This window comes from Schistocerca serialis, chromosome 9 (assembly GCF_023864345.2).
Source record: "Schistocerca serialis cubense isolate TAMUIC-IGC-003099 chromosome 9, iqSchSeri2.2, whole genome shotgun sequence".
Lineage (NCBI taxonomy): Eukaryota > Metazoa > Arthropoda > Insecta > Orthoptera > Acrididae > Schistocerca > Schistocerca serialis.
Genome location: NC_064646.1, coordinates 10,383,707 through 10,403,429, shown reverse-complemented (window position 1 = coordinate 10,403,429; position 19,723 = coordinate 10,383,707). Strand labels below are relative to the sequence as shown.

Sequence of the window (19,723 nt, the reverse complement as noted above, 5' to 3'; positions counted from 1 at the left end):
TTCTGTCAGAGATAGCCAAGGACCTGGAAGAGCAGCTGAACGGAATGGACTGTGTCTTGAAAGGAGGATATAAGATGAACATCAACAAAAGCAAAACGAGGATAATGGAATGTAGTCGAATTAAGTCGGGTGATGCTGAGGGAATTAGATTAGGAAATGAGGCGCTTAAAGTAGTAAATGAGACTTGCTATTTGGGGAGCAAAATAACAGATGATGGTCGAGGTAGAGAGGATATAAAATGTAGACTGGCAATGGCAAGGAAAGCGTTTCTGAAGAAGAGAAATTTGTTAACATCCAGTATAGATTGAAGTGTCAGGAAGTCGTTTCTGAAAGTATTTATATGGAGTGTAGCCATGTATGGAAGTGAAACTTGGACGATAAATAGTTTCGACAAGAAGGGAATAGAAGCTTTCGAAATGTGGTGCTACAGAAGAATGCTGAAGATTAGATGGGTAGATCACATAACTAATGAGGAGGTATTGAATAGAATTGGAGAGAAAAGAAATCTGTGGCACAACTTGACTGGAAGAAGGGATCGGTTGGTAGGGCATATTCTGAGGCATCAAGGGATGACCAATTTAGTATTGGAGGGCAGCGTGCAGGGTAAAAATCGTAAAGGGAGACCAAGAGATGAATACACTAAACAGATTCAGAAGGATGTAGGTTGCAGTAGGTTCTGGGAGATGAAGAAACGTACACAGGATAGATTAGCATGGAGAGCTGCATCAAACCAGTCTCTGGACTGAAGACCATAACATCAACAACAGCCTAAGAATTACAATTAAGAATAAAGTAAATTGGAAAGAACACACAGGAAATGTTGTGGAGCAGGCAAACTAAGCAATGCGATTCATTGGCAGAACACTTAGAAGATGCGACAAAAGTACTAAAGGGACTGCCTCCACTACTCATGTCCGTCCTCTTTTGGAGACTGCTGCGCGCTCTGGGATCCTTCCCAGATAAAATTGACAGAGTACATCGAGAAAGTTCAAAGAAGAGCACCAGGTTTTATATTATCCAGAAAAAGGTGAGAGAATGTCATGGACATGATACAGGATTAGGCATGGACATTATTAAAACAAAGGCGTTTCTCGTTGCGGCGGAATCTTCTCACGAAATTTCAATCACCAACTTTCTCCTTCGAGTGCGAAAATATTTTGTTGACGCCGACCTAAATTGCGAGAGACGATGATCATAATGAAATAAGAGATGTCAGAGCTCGCACCGAAAGATATGGGTGTTCGTTTTCTGTTCGAGATTGGAATGATAGAGAATTATTGTGAAGGTGGTTCGAAGAACCTTCTGCCAGGCGCTTATGTGTATTTGCAGAGTAGTAATGTAGATGGAGATGTGGAACATATTACCTTCTCCCACATATGTCTCGCAAAATGACTGCAACGAAAAAATCAGAGAAATCAGAGCTCATAAGGAAGTTTGTCGACGACCGTTCTTCACCTGCACCATTCGCGAATGAAACGGAGAAGGGGTACCATTAAGCCGTCCTCAGAAGGGACGTGTTTCTCGCCACGAAGCATGCCTAACGTGGTTTACATCGTGGTTGGCGCACGCTTAGAAAAGAGCTAACACATCACACGGAACGTGCCCCTCATTGTGATTAACGAGCGCAGCACTCTCCTGCGACAGTTGCTGCTTGTATATGGCTCGCAAATCATACAACTTAATTATGAAATGGACGTGCGTAAAATTGCTATTTTAGCTCTACTACAACGCACGTTTCCTTCCTTATCCTTAAACTGGTCATGTTTTTCTGTCTGTAGCATACGTAAATAAAAACTTCAATCACCATGAACATGTTGTAAGAAAAAAAAAGAGACTTCTATGTTCAGTTAGTGAGCACACAGCTTATAAAAGTTCCACTGCAAACAGTGCGACACAAATTTACAATAGTATTACACTTGAGATAAAAATTACTTGATCATTCACACCTTTTAGTTAAACCTTTAGGTCACTGTTACTGTATCAGTGCATCTATTCGAAATCTTGAAAGTATTTTTTAGATGAATAAATAAATACTGGACAGCGATAGAATCACGCAGTGACGTAGAAGCAATCTTCCATTTCATTGTTCTACGTCCGTGGCATGTTCACAAAATCTAGTAGACTCACTCCTGAGACAAAGAGAGCTGTTATATTGACGTAACATCGCGTATTACATAATATAATTCGATTAATAAGAAAGTTCCAGAACATTTTAGAAACGCGTAGATGATTAAAAAGATGTGAATCTTCAGGTATTCGCGGCGCAAAGACTGCTCCATTAAATTTCGGGAATGCAGCCGCATAAATTCTGCGGCTGCATTCCCGAAATTTAATGGAACCGATTAAAAAGATATTTGTTGTAGCTGGATTTTGTTACTCAGGACATGTGTCCACTACACTAGGCTGAAGTTCTATAACGTAAGACATTGTCTGTTATTTCGAGGTCGCCCGAAGGCTATAAACGCCGAATTGTTATGAACTGACATTTAATTATATCAAATCGTGCGAGGAACGTGTTTGTGAAAGATCTTCAGTGTTTCGTTTATTACATTTCCCTAAAATCAAAAAGATAAAATGTTAATAAAATAAAGAAAATGGAAGCCTTTAAACGCCGAATTGTTATGAATTGACATTTAATTATATCAAATCGTGCGAGGAACGTGTTTGTGAAAGATCTTCGGTGTTTCGTTTCTTACATTTCCCTAAAAACATAAAATGTTAATCAAAGAAGAAAATGTCTCTCCTAAATATTAAATTATTCTTTACCGTGTAGCATCTTCAAATGTTCAGATGTGTGTGAAATCTTATGGGTCTTAACTGCTAAAGTCATCATTCCCTAAGCTTACACACTACTTAATCTAAATTATCCTAAGGACAAACACACACACCCATGCCCGAGGGAGGACTCGAACCTCCGCCGGGATCAGCCGCACAGTCCATGACCACAGCGCCCTAGACCGTGTAGCATCTTCGTATACAGAGAGATTTGTGATATGAGAACAATAATTATTTGCTTCCAGTGTTACAAAGCAGATTAATCTGTGAACTTAATACTCTGGGTTGATTACTACACACAGAGAAGTATCGAAAGAAGAATTTCCTTTAACTTTCCTTTTATTTGAGTATGTAATTATCGGAGTAACAAACGTGCACTCCTACACAGTGATAAATACATTTGACTTTTAGATTCATTTTCCTCTGGATTATTCAGATAATTATGCCTCTTGTAATGGCAGCTAATTACGAGTGGTGAAGTTCGACAGAAAAGCGTTCATTTTGAGCGGTGAGCGCAAAACTGATCTCTCTGGCACTTCTTCGACTCCACAACGAAGAAGTCAGGTGAACGTCCAAAGAGCAAAAACTATATCCTTCTTTTGCTACAGATCACAAAGGATATCATCTTTAATTTCTATCGTAATAAAATGAACTTGCTACGCTGGAGAAGTAAAAATGAAACTGAGATACGATGACTTGCCCTGAAAATGAATACTTTCGTAACATGAAAGTTAGAACACGGAAATTCTTTATTCGCCAGTATGGTATTCCCCGTCATTCTGTTTCAGCAAATCGTTCCAGTGTTGTTGTTGTTGTGGTCTTCAGTCCTGAGACTGGTTTGATGCAGCTCTCCATGCTACTCTATCCTGCGCAAACTTCATCTCCCAGTACCTACTGCAGCCTACATCCTTCTGAATCTGCTTAGTGTATTCACCTCTTGGTCTCCCTCCACGATTTTTACCCTCTATGCTGTCCTCCAATACTAAATTGGTGATCCCTTGATGCCTCAGAACATGTCCTACTAACCGGTCCCTTCCTTTTGTCAAGTTGTGCCACAAACTCCTCATCTCCCCAATTCTATTCAATACTTCATCATTAGTTAGGTGATCTATCCATCTAATCTTCAGCATTCTTCTGTAGCACCACATTTCGAAAGCTTCTATTCTCTTCTTGTCCAAACTATTTATCGGCCACGTTTCACTTCCATACATGGCTATACTCCATACAAATACTTTCAGAAACGACTTTCCGACACTTCAATCTATACTGGATGTTAACAAATTTCTCTTCTTCCGGAACGCTTTCCTTGCCATTGCCAGTCTACATTTTATATCCTCTCTACTTCGACCATCATCAGTTATTTTGCTGCCCAAATAGCAAGTCTCATTTACTACTTTAAGCGCCTCATTTCCTAATCTAATTCCCTCAGCATCACCCGACTTAATTCGACTACATTCCACTATCGTCGTTTTGCTTTTGTTGATGTTAATCTTATACCCTCCTTTCAAGACACTGTCCATTCCGTTCAACTGCTCTTCCAAGTCCTTTGCTATCTTTGACAGAATTACAATGTCATCGGCGAACCTCAAAGTTTTTATTTCTTCTCCATGGATTTTAATAACTATTCCGAATTTCTCTTTTGTTTCCTTTACTGCTTGCTCAATATACGTATTGAATAACATCGGGGAGAGGCTACAACCCTGTCTCACTCCCTTCCCAACCACTGCTTCCCTTTCATGTCCGTCGACTCTTATAACTGCCATCTGGTTTCTGTACAAATTGTAAATAGCCTTTCGCTCCCTGTATTTTACCCCTGCCATCTTTAGAATTTGAGTATTCCAGTCAACATTGTCAATAGCTTTCTCTAAGTCTGCAAATGCTAGAAACGTAGGTTTGCCTTTTCTTAATCTTACCAGTAACGACCCATTTTCGGGAGATCCTCAATCTGCTACTAATAGTTTGGGATGTAGAACGCGGTATTGCATCGTATTCACTCCGTTCCTCTCCACGAAGCGAAACTCAAACTTGTCTTATGCAGCCTTTCACGCTCCGGAATGCGTCGGAACGTGAAATCCACGCTGTGACGTCACAAAACTCGGCCAGTTTCTCGACCGAGAACGGTTTCTGGTCCCGTGTGAAGAGGGCTCAAAGGTGGCTTGCGGAGTACAGACGGAGGTATATAGCCAGAGTATAACACTGGAGCTGTACAACGAGTGGGAGGGGAGAAGAGTGATTCGTCATCAGAGCGACGCCGGGCATGTGACGGGACTGCCTGTATGTATTTGTATGAGCTGCACACGGTTGAGCGGTCACTGCGCAGCGTGGCGGTTGCGTGCGCCCGGAAGCCTACGTGGACGCTTGCAGGGGCGGGCCGGGTGTTTTCACGGCTGGACGCGCCGTTGCAGCGGGCACGCGAACGCACCCAAGCTCAGTCCACCAGGTGTGGCGCAGGGCTCAAAACCTCTACCATCGTACTTGCTTATTTTATCTCAGATCGGTCGCGAATATGCATGCACTCAACGACGAAAGTGCCTTACACAAGGCATGTCGCTGCCAAGCAAAATCAGCTCGATGAAACTTAGACCATAACTATATTGCAGAACACAACTGGAACAAATGCGCATTGAGAATAACAGAAATGACACTTTTTTTCATAGACAGTAATTAATTTGAAGTCACCGCGATACATAATGGTGCCCTGGGTATTACACTACTGGCCATTAAAATTGCTACACCACGAAGATGACGTGCTACAGACGCGAACTTTAACCGACAGGAAGAAGATGCTGTGATATGCAAATGATTATCTTTGCAGAGAATTCACACAAGGTTGGCGCCGGTGGCGACACCTACAACTTGCTGACGTGAAGAAAGTTTCCAACCGATTTCTCATACACAAACAGCAGATGACCGGCGTTGCCTGGTAAAACGTTGTTGTGATGCCTCGTGTAAGGAGGAGAAATGCGTACCATCACGTTTCAGACTTTGATAAAGGTCGGATTGTAGCCTATCGCGATTGCGGCTTATCGTATCGCGACATTTCTGCTCGCGTTGGTCGAGATCGAACGACTGTTAGCAGAATATGGAATCGGTGAGTTCAGGAGGGTAATACGGATCGCCCTGCTGGATCCCAACGGCCTCGTATCACTAGCAGTCGAGATCACAGGCATCTTATCCGCATGGCTGTAACGGATCGTGCAGCCACGTCTCGATCCCTGAGTCAACAGATGGGGACGTCTGCAAGACAACAACCATGTGCACGAACTGTTCGACGACGTTTACAGCAGCATGGACTATCAGCTCGGAGACCATGGCTGCGGTTACCCTTGACGCTGCATCACAGAGAGGACCGCCTGCGATGGTGTACTCAACGACGAACCTGGGTGCACGAATGGTATAACGTAATTTTTTAGGATGAATCCAATTCTGTTTACAGCATGACGATGGTCGCATCCGTGTTTGGCGACATCGCGGTGAATGCATATTGGAAGCGTGTATTCGTCATCGCCATACTGGCGTATCACCCGCAGTGATGGTATGGGGTGCCATTGGTGACACGTCTCGGTCACCTCTTGTTCGCATTGATGCCACTTTGAACAGTGGACGTTACATTTCAGATGTGTGACGACCCCTGGCTGTACCCTTCATTCGATCCCTGCGAAACCCTACATTTCAGCAGGATAATGCACGACCGCATGTTGCAGGCCCTGTACGGGCCCTTCTGGATACAGAAAATGTTCGACTGCTGCTCTGGCCAGCAGATTTTCCAGATCTCTCACCAATTGAAAGCGTTTGGTCAATGGTGGCCGAGCAACTAGCTGGTCACAATACGCCAGTCACTACTCTTGAGACTGGGTGTTGTGTGACGTCCTTAGGTTAGTTAGGTTTAAGTAGTTCTAAGTTCTAGGGGACTGATGACCATAGATGTTAAGTCCCATAGTGCTCAGAGCCATTTGAACCACTACTCTTGATGAACTGTGTTATCGTGTTGCAACTGCATGTGCAGCTGTACCTGTACACGTCATCCAAGCTCTGTTTGACTCAATGCCCAGGCGTATCAAGGCCGTTATTACGGCCAGAGGTGGTTGTTCTGGGTACTGATTTCTCAGGATCTCTGCACCCAGATTGCGTGAAAATGTAATCACATGTCAGTTCTAGTATAGTATATTTGTGCAATGAATACCCGTTTATCATCTGCATTTCTTTTTAATGTAGCAATTTTAATGGCCAGTAGTGTAGTTTATAGTGACTGCATATGTTACTGCTAGCTATAACTGGAATTTATTGCTATATATATGTTTCAATTTTAGAAAAAACTAGTTTTAACTTTTTACAGTAGAAAAACTAGTTTTATCTAGAGAAATTTTATTGTAGAAACAATGCAGTCAAAAGCAGTTAAGTGTTGGTTGGGATTTTAATAAATCTGTATTGAAATGATAATTAAATGGACACCCTAGCTGCAAGCAGGAGTTGATATACTTCATAGGGGACATGTTGAAAACGTGTGCCCCGTCCGGGACTCGAACCCGGGATCTCCTGCTTACGTGGCAGACGCTCTATCCATCTGAGCCACCGCGTGCACAGAGGATGGTGCGTCTGCAGAGACTTATCCCTTGCACGCTCCCCGTGAGATCCACATTCCCAACATGTCCACACCACTACATTCGTAGTGCGCCTAATAGATTTTTGCCCATCATACTCATTACTCGTGGCAGATTAATCCACCAAGTCCCGTACGAGTTCGGGCATAGCGTGTGCGTTAGCACAAGAAGGTCAATGGCCGGGAAGCCATATTTTTAACTATATATGACGGTAGTATCTGTTCCCGAAAGAACAGTTACCGTGGACGACCATGCAGCTTTGCTAGAAATGAAATGATAACTAAATGGACACCCTAGCTGCAAGCAGGTGTTGATATACTTCATTGGGGACATGTTGAAAGGGATAAGTCCCTGCAGACGCACTATCCGCTGTGCCCGCGGTGGCTCAGATGGATAGAGCGTTTGCCTTGTAAGCAGGAGATCCCGGCTTCGAGTCCCGGTCGGGGCACACATTTTCAACATGTCCCCAATGAAGTATATCAACGCCTGCTTGCAGCTAGGGTGTCCATTTAATTATCATTTCATTTCTAGCAAAGCTGCATGGTCATCCACGGTAACTGTTCTTTCGGGAACAGATACTACTGTCATATATAGTTAAAAATCTGTATTGTTTAACTCAGTGTAATCTAATACAAAATGAACATTTTAAGGAATATCACAGAGTCAAGTCGACAGGATTAATTTAAAAAAAGTCAGATAAAAATAATCATATATTAAAAATACATTAATATTGTATTACGTTTGTTAATTGATGTACCACTTCCATGGCTCTTTTGCTTTACATTACACGTAAGAAAACAAATTTTGTCAAGTGGTCCTGATACATGAGTATAAACTTAAATCCACGATCTACAAGGGTTCGCATGTCGATCGGATAAAATTGGCAATTACTGTACATTTGTGAATGAAGTATAGGTTTCGATACAAGCCCCTTTTTCTTCATACTCTTTTTACGCTGACAAAGTTTACACATCGGCAGATAAATATTGATTGTCTCTGCTGTTCGCATATTTTCGTGAAGTTTAAATTTTTAGTCTGTCTCAACCTCCGCGACCAACGGCCTCATGAGCTGCTTCCATAATATCGAAAATTTCGTCTACGTGTAAGTAGTACTTCATAGGCTCTTTTTCTTTGACACTAACTTTCGCGTCCCTCAAATATGAATAACCTTGAATCGATCTAATCTCCGGTATTGTTTCTGTGTCTTTCTTTTCAGCTAATTGTGCTTCTTCAAGTTCGTCCACTAATTTATAGAAAATTTCTTCATCACATTGTAGTCGTGTTCTTTTTTTTCGTGTTCATCGACCTATAATATCGTTTTTAAAAAGTCTTCTTTCGTTCACGTTTCTCGATTTAGATCTGCGATGAGAAACGCGCACGAGTCGCTCTATACTTGCTTAGTGGAAGACTGAGCGTGTGCGCGTATGTGGGCGGCGTGTCGATCGAGTTGTCCACACCGAGTCAGGCGACGGCGCTCGACCAATCAGAATCGTGCTAATGCGTCACGTGTAAGCTAAATGAACCTTGACCTGAGTGGAAACAGTTTTAACCGAGGCATTTTGTCGAAACGCGTTTTGTCTAGTTAAAACCAATTATAGCTAACATTCTTTCTCGGCCAACAATAAATTCTAGTTGTAACACAGCTATTCAGTACAATGTAGTTTTAACTACTAAGAATGTGATCTAACCAAAAACGGGTTTTCAGATATGTACTCCACGAACCACAGTCAAGTTCACACGCATGGCACATCATCTGATATCATCGATTTTCCTTCCTATTCCATTTGCGTACTGAGCGAGGGAGATATCACTTTCTTCCTCTGTGCGCCCGCTAATCGCTCTTTTGTTATTCTCGTGTTTACTAAGCGAGATGTAAAATTGTAGCAGCATAATAGTTACACAGGCTCCTTGAAGTACGTGTTCTCTAAATTTGCTTAACTTCCTCGTCTTCGTTGCAAGAATTTCGATCAAAGTTGCCCGAGCATTCCTGCTACACTTCCTTATGGGCCATACCGACCCGTTACGACCATAGCAACTCGTCTCTAAGTGCGTTCAGTATTTTTTGTCATTCCTATCTGATAATAGCTCCAGATACTGGAACAATAGAACCGATCGCGTTATAGGCTTAAATGTGATTTCCTTTACAGATGCCTTGCACTTTACCTGAACGCTTCCAACAACTCTATGTCTTCCACTAGCCTTCCACTCCGCTTTCATAATACTGATTCTACGTGATCGTCCAGTTTCATATCGCTTCTTAGGGTGCCGTTATGAAGACGTACCAATCCGCGGCTGCCAGCTGCGCAACTTTGAACTTCGCGGCGTTCGTGCTGAGCGGCTTCTGGGCGATAGAGGGCGCGCGCACACTGAAGCAGCGCGCCATTCGCGAAGAGAACAAGTTTTGGCGCCGAGTTGGTACGGTCAACGTTAGGGCTTTTGATAAAATATCGGTACTTTCCGAAAGTATCGATATTTATTCGTGGTACACTTAACATCGATATATTGATATCGACATGACAATATCGAGTGCCAATATTTTTATTTTATTTTTTCGCAATTTTTGGTAAATATTTAAAATTTTTCTTTTGAAATTGTAGCAGAACATAACTTTACTTTCGCTGTGTGAAGGAATCTTACTACTTTTGGAACTATAATGATATTCCGTCTTTCTCTTTGACTGTGTAAGCAAGTGTAGGTGGCCCAATGAAGAACTCCGATATTAAAAAAAAATTAACGCAACTACTATGCTATTTATTCATATCGTCATTCTTCAGAAACAGTTGCCAAAAAGGAGGAGCCGGCCGGGGTGACCGAGCGGTTCTAGGCGCTACAAAAATGGTTTAAATGGCTCTGAGCACTATGGGACTTAACCGCTGTGGTCATCAGTCCCCTAGAACTTAGAACTACTTAAACCTAACTAACCTAAGGACATCACACACATCCATGCCCGAGGCAGGATTCGAACCTGCGACCGTAGTGGTCGCGCGGTTCCAGACTGTAGCGCCTAGGCACTACGTCCCACATTGATTACAGCGGTTATTTCACGCAGTTTTGCTTGTCTGTTAGCATCGATAACTCTACGCAATAGGCCGGCCGGGGTGGCTGAGCGGTTCTAGGCGCTACAGTCTGGAACCGCGCGACCGCTACGGTCGCAGGTTCGAATCCTGCCTGGGGCATGGATGTGTGTGCTGTCCTTACGTTAGTTAGGTTTAAGTAGCTCTAAGTTCTAGGGGACTGATGACCTCAGATGTTAAGTCTCATAGTGCTCAGAGACGTTTTGAAAATGGAGGACAAAAATCCGAATGACAAGACTGGTCTTTGCGGTTGGAGACAGGCGGAGACGATCAGGGGAAATGCTGATGTAATCGGCGCTCGGTGTTACCAATAGCAACTGCAACGTTTAACTTCACCATGCAATTTTGCCACTTCAACTGATAGGTCGCTGGCGTCTATAGAAATGAAAAAAAAATCAGGGAAATCTACATGAAGTGATCCAGACAAATCCGATATGTGACGAAACCAGCCGACGGACCGATCGTACACCATTTATTGTGTGCCACTTACATCCAGTTACCATTGTTAGCAAATGACGATCGTCATTATTTCTCTCGCACTGTTCGCGTTCATGGTGAAAAACATCAATCCCATCGATCATTAGGCAGGTCTGATCCATGTTCGATTTTGGAGTGACCGTTAACTTTTGACGTACCGCGAATGGTAGCTTCTGTATCAAAATTAACATCAATTCCTCTTCCTTGACCGGATCATCAAGACAGGCATTGTCGTTACAAAATTTCTGCATGTATTCACGTATTGTTCCATAATGTCTTGCATAGTTCGGCGGAGTAAGAATCTTTGATTTTACATCCCATTGTTTTTCTCGCGACCAAAATTTACTCAAGAATGCAGAATCAAATTCTTTGTACTTTGAATAATTTTGTGAAACACCGATGCCCCAGATACGTGCTTCGCCTTTCATGTGGCTAATGCACGTATCAATTTTCGCACGTTCCGTATAATGTCTTGGAAACGCGTGTTTAAATTGCTTAGTAAAGGCAACTACAGGGATACCTTGTTTCGGATCGTAATCTTGAAAGTTGCGTACGCTCAATCCATTATCTATGATAACTTGAGGTACGTTAACCATACAGTTATCAACTTCGCGTAACGCTGCATTGATTTCCTGCCTACTTCGGTACTCAGCTCAGTACATTGCGTCTGTACGCCTTGAACTGACTTAACAATTGTTTTTTCTAAGGGGGATAACCAGGCTGCTAGCTTATTGATGTACACAGTATCTAACAATAAATCAATACTTTAATATACAGATCTAAAACCGGCAGCATGTTTTCGTGCAGCCAGTATTTTTATAGGCCGATACGTCGATGTTATTCCGTCGATACAACGACATTTTTCGATATATCGAGGACCGATAATGATGTTCTTTGAAGCGTCGTGTATTGGATGCCCCATATTTTTAAAAATATCAACAGTCCTAGTCAACATTTACATAGGCGGCAGGCCGTGAACGCTGGTGACAGAATGCAACGGTTTCTCCTCCGTTGACATTTGCAAGTCTTACCGGGTGTGGCAGGGTGTTACTGCACGGCATGCCGGCGGGAGTCCCGAGCAACTGTCAGCAACCCAGGAGGAATCTGGAGAGAAGACAACTTTTTCTTGTACACCAGTTGCTGAAGGAAACCACCGTGTTTGTAAATGTAATCACTTGAACTGAAGTTCTTAAAAATGGGAGGGGAATACCCATTGTTTTACTGTTCTTGCTCTTCTTGTTATAGTGGCCGTTGTGCCAGGGCACTTAATTTTTTTTGTAATTAAACTTAAACTAAATTGTTCTGTATTTAAGCACTGCGCCTAAGAATTATGTGACCACTGTGCCTGAGCAGTTAAATTAAGTTTTAATTTTGGTAAATAAATTGAAACTTTTTTTCAGTTTCAACATTTTGTTGACAGCGAACCAGCAACTTCAATAAATTCCTTAAAGCGCTTGCTAACGACTATGTAAACAGTTGCAGTATTTATATTATGCCACTAGTTGCAAACCTTAGAGATTCATTTTCAAATCTGACCTACTGAGGCTGCTCTGACAGTGCCTGGTCGTAATGACAAACATCAAAGTGGCAACACTTGTTTTATAAATGTTTGCAGAATGAATGCCACAATCCACACGCACCTCTTGCCAAGTCAAAATTTTGACTTGGTAAGAGGTACGTGTGGATTGTGGCAGTCATTCTGCAAACGTTTATAAAGCATGTGTTGGCACTTTGATGTTTGCTATTAAGATCAGGCACTGCCAGTGCAGGCTCAGTAGGCCTGACTTGAAAATGAATCTCTAAGGTTTGCAACTAGTCGCATAATGTAAATACTGCAACTGTTTACAGAGTCGTTAGCAAGCGCTTTAAGAAACTGAATCTGAATTATTTTTATTCAAGGCACTTACCATGAGAATTATTTGGGCGTGTGTGCGCGAGCAGCTAAATTTTATTTAGTATTTTTATTATTTTTTGTAAATAAGCTAGATTGTATTTATTTAAGGCACTCCGCCTGAGAATTATTGTGTGGTTTATTTGGTTTTAATAAAAGTTGTTAAGGATAACCACATACTCGGCCAGCCCTTCCACAGTCTGTACACTCTGGTACACTTAATATTTATCACTAATCTTGAAATTTTTGTTGTAGATATTCTCTCACAATTTTCCTCATATAAAGAGAGCTGCCATTTAATACACCAAGCGGTAATTTTGTCCAAGCCCTCCTGAATTTCCTTACGATCATCCAAATGATGATACGTTCCTGTGCAAAATAGCAGCGTCAGTGGACGATAGTTAGAGAGCTGCTTATCATGTCTCTTGGAAGCATTGGATGTCCTACTACGCTCCCTTGAGGTACACGCGATGTTACTTTCGTTCCTGTGGAACATCTGCTTATAAGGGTCTGGATTCAATAAGTGAAATATTCTTCGAGACAGTCACACGTCTGCGAAGATACTCTGCATGATTGTGACAACTCTACACTGTACAAGCATTCGTCACAGCGATGCACACGACTCAGACAGCCACTTGTCATTTCATAATATGTCGGACGAAAGCAACGGCAAAACACATCCAGTAGTAGCGTAAGGACATCTGTAATGGCCAGCTTGCGGAAAATGGCCACTCCGTTTTATTCTCTTGGAGATTGCTGCAGCCTACTGCCGAACATTTATAACTATTCGAAGAGACTTCTTTGTTTTCGTCAGCGAGTTTCCTGGCGATAGTTGCCCGTGCTCCTCTGTGGTAAAATAGTCTGTATTTTCTCTACATTTGACATAAGGCTAGTTACAAATTCATTTACGTATCTTAAAAATATGTATATATTATGACGGTAATTGTAATAATTCTGATAAAGCTTTATCTTTTGGCTTTCGAAACCACTTATGTATGAATTGCCTAGGTTAAATAATTTCTTATTCATACAACATTTAGCGTAATGGTGCACATTCGAACATAGCGGCTAGTCGCCCGACGGGGTAAAGTGGTCAAGTGGCCATATTTTTCGTATTGTATCTACCTTGTTTCACGACAGCCGAAGCGATAAGACAAGTATGTTTCATAAAAAAAGTTTACTAAGGCATTACTGTATTAACTACTTGATGAAAAGCAATGTTAAGATGGTATCAAATTATTTAAGGAAATCACTGCAACAGTCATGGGATTCCGAAGCTGTGCAATAGACGTTGGATGCTGAAGGAAAAGAAGAGATGCAGTTCGCTACAGCAACCAAACTTTTCAGTTCATCGAGACTCACACTTGAAAGAAGAGTCCTTTTAAAAAAGCATGATGCTATTTAAGACAAGAAGATTGTTGGGTACATCAGTTGTGTGTTCAGCCAAGAGCAAGAGGGAAAACTCCTTAACCATGTTTCTGACATGGAACGAGGATAGTACGGCGGACCGGTAACTGATCCACGCAACTTGGCATATTAGCTTGCTGAGCGGAGACATCCAGGTATAACATTAGAAAACCAGATTCCACTTCAGTTGAGTGTTATTTTTCCTTTTCTCTGTCTCTGACCACTTTTCACTACCAAATGGAATTCCCCTTCACTTTTGCTACTTAAGTAGGGTTTGAATAAAAATACAATTGAGGCACTAAGAGAGACATAAGAGCATAAAGCATATTATCCTCGATTCGGAGTTTGTAGCATTTATTCATGCTTCTGACAGTTGTTGTTCTTCTGATGATTCAGATTTATCTGTGCTGTAGCTTGTGACGTTACTTCCCTCCTTCTTCACTCGTCAGGAGGAAACGCGACTTGTAACGATGTTCGTCCCCGTCTGTGTGACGTGGGAAAAGCACCTGTAACTCTCGTAAGAACACAACTCCTCGCGTGGTTTAGAAATATTCTGTTATCTGTCCGCAACTGTCTTCTCAGCTTGTGCGAACTGGTAAAGTGCAATCGTTTATTTTTATGCCCGGTTAGTTCCGTGATGAAATAAAATCTTGATTCTTGATTTCATCATTTTGATGTCTACTATTCCGTTGCTATGCCGTTGCTACGTCAAGTTACACTGCTGGCCACCGTAAATGCAACACCAAGAAAGACAGGAGGTAGCACAACAAAATTTATTTTGTAGATAACATGTTGACCAAGTATAAAATTATTACGTTTACAGACGTCTGTGACATGTGGTTCCTGCCAGAATCAGTAGCCAGAGTAACCGCCATTGTTGGAGATCACCGCTGCCACACGTCTCAGCATTGAGTCAAAGAGACGTTGGATGTGTTCCTGGGGTACAGCAGCCCAAGCAGCTTCCACACGTTGCCAAAGATCATCTGGTGTGGCAGCTGGGGATGTAATCTGGGTCACTCGTTGAGCAACCATGGACCACATGTTTTCTATCGGCGAAAGGTCCGGAGAGCGAGCCGGCCAGGGAAGCAATTCACTCTGGTTATTGACGAAGGACCTTTGGACAATGCGTGCCACGTGTGGTCGCGCATTATCCTGTTGAAATATGGCTGTGGCCGAGCCCTGAAGGTAAGGAAGGACAACTGGCTCCAGCACCTCGGATATGTAGCGCCGGCTATTTAAAGTACCGGCAATGCGTACTAGAGGCGTGCGAGAGTAATATCCAATACCGCCCCATACCATAATACCCGGTGCAAGACCAGTGTGGCGGTGCATAATGCAGCTGTCCAGCATCCTCTCTCCACGGTGTCTCCACACTCGAATCCGACCATCGTGGTGCTGCAGACAGATGCGTGCCTCGTCTGTAAAGACAACGTCATTCCATTCTGCCGTCCACATCCGTCTGTCATCACACCATTGGCGACGGAGACGTCTGTGGTTCTGCCTCAATGGTAGACGAAGCAATGGACGTCTTGCGGACAGACCACTCTGCTGTAAACGGCTTCGAATGGTACACGCAGACACTGGACGATGCGTTACAGACGCAATGTGCTGTGCTTTGGTTCGGGATGTCACTGAGTGATCCGTCACTGCCATGCGCACAATTTGCCTATCAGCACGTGCAGTGGTGCACCGAGGTGAATGCGATCGACCACGTCGGTCCGTCGTACCCTCCTGCATCCAACGGTCACATATCCGCATTACAGTTGTTTGGTTTCGTCCAACATGACGAGCGATTTCTCTGTATGATAATCCACAATCTCGGTAAGCCACTATCCTTACTCTGTCGAACTCGGATACTTGATCAAAAGATGTTCGCTGTTGTCTACGAGGCAAAACTGATCGTCTTGTGAAACAACCACAAGATAAACACATGTGCCGAACGTACACTCGTCGAAATCGCCAAGCCTTAAATGGCGCTATGAGGTGGCGCCACAGGCGCGCGTGATGTGCGTCTGCGCTGAAATTCTAATCAGTTGCATATCTCATCGCTGCAAACCCATGGTGTAAATTTCACTTGATTCGGATGCTTCCTTCAGGGTGTTGCATTTACGGTGGCCAGCAGTGTATTAACAACGGTCCGACGTAACTCCAGAGATAACTTACGTTAGAGTAAATGTTTTTTTTTTCTAATACACCGTAATACTGGTTTAAACTAATCACTTTTCACTGCCCATTATTCATGTACTCACTTAGTCACTTAAAATGTTTAAAGAGTTAATCAACTTGCATTAATACACGTTGTATTGTCCGTTTAATGAGTTAGGTGACACGTAAGATTTATCTTTTGACTCAGATTTTATCGTTCTTTCTGTAACTAATCGTTTGTCCCAACAACACACGCACACCGATGTGTCATTGAAGATTAACTTCAGTTCAGTAATCGTGATGCTGACGACAACTTTTAACTAATCGGCGTACTTGTCTTTCTTCGTCTCTTCGTTTTATTGTGTCCTACTCAAGACTACGAATTGTTTTCCTGTCGTTGATCTATTGCAACTTTTCATCAGTACGAAGGCCAAGTCCGATAAACCAATATCACTCAATTGAAGTCTAACACTCGTCTTACTATACCGTCGCGTTGAGAACGGTAAAGATTAATTTGCATCAGTCGAATGACTGAGCAATACTTCAGTCTCTACCTCACGAATTACCAACCCTCCAAAACTGAAACAATCTAATGGCGTTTGCGTCCAGACAACTATCGCAAAAGTACTCTAGAGCGACTCAAGAGCAACTAACTAACTGAACATTTCCATATCCGAGTTGCATTGTAGTCGCACTGAATTTCCTATTCGATGCGGGTACAACTCTCTTCCATGGTAAATATTATCTTTGACTGAATTACTTTCTTGGATTTAACCTTCGTTCATATGATTTTGAATTTATTCTATAGATGTTTGATAAAGAACCTATGATAATCCTTTCCTTTTATCCCCCCTCGTTGTTTGCTGTTCTCAGCATTTGAATGATATAGGTGTTAATCAAAATATTACCAGTGTAGATTTTATTAAAATATTACCAGTGTAGATTTTATCGTCAATAGTTGCCGTCACTGTCAAGATGACTCATTTCCATACTTTAAGTTTCCACAAAGTTTGTTAATTGGGGTTTTCTGTCCTTGGAGCGTTACAAGGTCCACATTGCATATATGAACATTCACGGAAAGTTGACTCATCGATGCTTCTGATCATCACTTCAATGTACGCTCGACGGCGGTGTGCTTTAGGCCCTTATGGTTCTCAGCGCCTCGATTGTTTTAAAGTTACAAGATGTACACAGTTTATACAGATATATTTCAAGTGATTATATGTGAGCTGATGGCAGAGAAAAAACTGTATCTTATGTAATAAAATGGAACACCTATAGCCGTCTTTACGATATCATTTATTTTGTGGCTACCGGTTTCGGTGCTTCAGTGCATCATCTTCAGGCCTTAGCTGATGCTGAGGGGGTTAACACCATCCGTATACGCGGTTCATCCACATCTACATGGGTACTCTGCAATTCACACTTATGTGCCTGGCAGAGGGTTCATCGAACCATTTTCATACTACTTGTCTACCATTCCACTATCGAATGGCGCGTGGGAAAAAGGAACACCTAAATCTTTCCGTTCGAGCTCTGATTTTTCTTATTTTATTATGATGATCATTTCTCCTTACGTAGGTGGGTGTCAACAAAATTTTTACGCATTCGGAAGAGAAAGTTGGTGATTGAAATTTCGTAAATAGATCTCGCGGCAAAGAAAACCGCCTTTGTTTCAATGACTGCCACCCCAACTCGCGTATCATATCAGTGACACTCTCACCCCTATTGCGTGATAACACGAAACGAGCTGTCCTTATTTGCACTTTTTCGATATCCTCCGTCAATCCTACCTGGTAAGGATCCCATACTGCGCAGTAATATTCCAGCAGAGGACGCACAAGTGTAATGTAGGCTGTCTCTTTAGTGGGTTTGTCGCATCTTCTAAGTGTTCTGCCAAAAAAGCGTAGTCTTTGTTTCGCCTTCCCCACAATATTATCTATGTGGTCTTTCCCATTTCAGTTGCAGAACAGCTGTTAGCGTGAGTGACCTAAAAGTAGATATCTTAGGTGTTGCGAAACAACTCAAATCACTTTAGAAATGCAAGTCTTCCGGTCCAGATGGTATACCAAACAGGTTCCTTTCAGAGTAAGCAGACACAATAGCGCCTTTCTTAGCAATCATATACAACCACTCACTTGACGAAAGGTCTGTTCCTAATGACTGGAAAGTAGCACAGGTCACACCAGTATTCAAGAAAGGAAATAGGAGTAACCCATTGAATTACAGACCCATATCACTAACCTCGATTTGCAGTGGGATTTTGGAGCATACACTGTACTCGAACATTATGAATCGCCTCGAAGAAAATCACTTATTGATACATAACCAACACGGATTCAGAAAATATCGTTCTTATGGAACACAGCTAACTCTTTATTCACCTGAAGTAATGAGTGCTGTCGACAAGGGATGTCAGATCGATTCCATATTCCTAGATTTCCAGAAGGCTTTTGATACCGTTCTTCACAGGCGACTATTAATCAAATTGCGTACACATGGAGTATCGTCTTAGTTGTGTGACTGGATTCGTGATTTCCTCTCAGGGAGGTCACAGCTCGTAGTGATAGACGGTAAATCATCGAGTAGAACAGAAGTGATATCTGGCGTTCCGCAAGGTAATGCCACGAAACATATTGCTTCATCAAAGATAAATACCATAGCGATTGTGGAGGTGTGCATAATTGTTTAATGCGTAAGAAAGCGGTAGCTAAGACATCCGGAGTCGAGTCCCTATGCGGTATAAATTTTTGGTTGTCACGACGTATTCTTTCCGCGACTGGCGCTTCAAAAACAGTTAATGAACCCCGGTTGCAGTGTTACACCTACAGGAAGCTTCAGATTATCCGGGATAACGCGCACCTGATAGAGCGCGGATAATCGAGGAACACGGTCAATGTAAAATAATCATGTGCTTCAGTCCGTCAGGCTACAGCTCGATGGGCACGCCCTTCCAGTAGAGACGAATTACATCAATGATATAAATATGTTCCGGGAGATAACTGGTCAGTTCGACGTAACTGAAGATTTCATAGCAAGATTTCATCAGTGGCTAACTAACATCTATAACTGTTTTTAGCGGACTGCAGCGATGTTGTCTCTCCAACCATGAACTACGAAAGCCAGATACAGATCTTAGCCACTGATGGATCGTGTATACTGATGATGTTAACCCCCTCAGAGTCAGCTAATGCCTGAAGATGGTGCACTGAAGCACCGAAACTAGTAGCCATATAGTAAACGACATCGTAAGGACGGTTTTAGGTGTCCCTTTTTATTACATAAGTAAACGGCCCATGTGCGTCAGACCTCCAGTCACAAAGATGGACGTACAACAACTGTATCTGTCTTAG

The 19,723-nt window shown here is 42.5% G+C and overlaps 1 non-coding gene across 1 annotated transcript; it reads left to right on the top strand.

Moving 5' to 3' along the window:
* Positions 1-7,749: 7,749 nt before the first annotated feature.
* Positions 7,750-7,824, top strand: Trnat-ugu (transfer RNA threonine (anticodon UGU)). Its single transcript has one exon. It is a non-coding gene; the product is annotated as a tRNA-Thr (tRNA).
* The last annotated feature ends 11,899 nt before the right edge of the window (positions 7,825-19,723 follow it).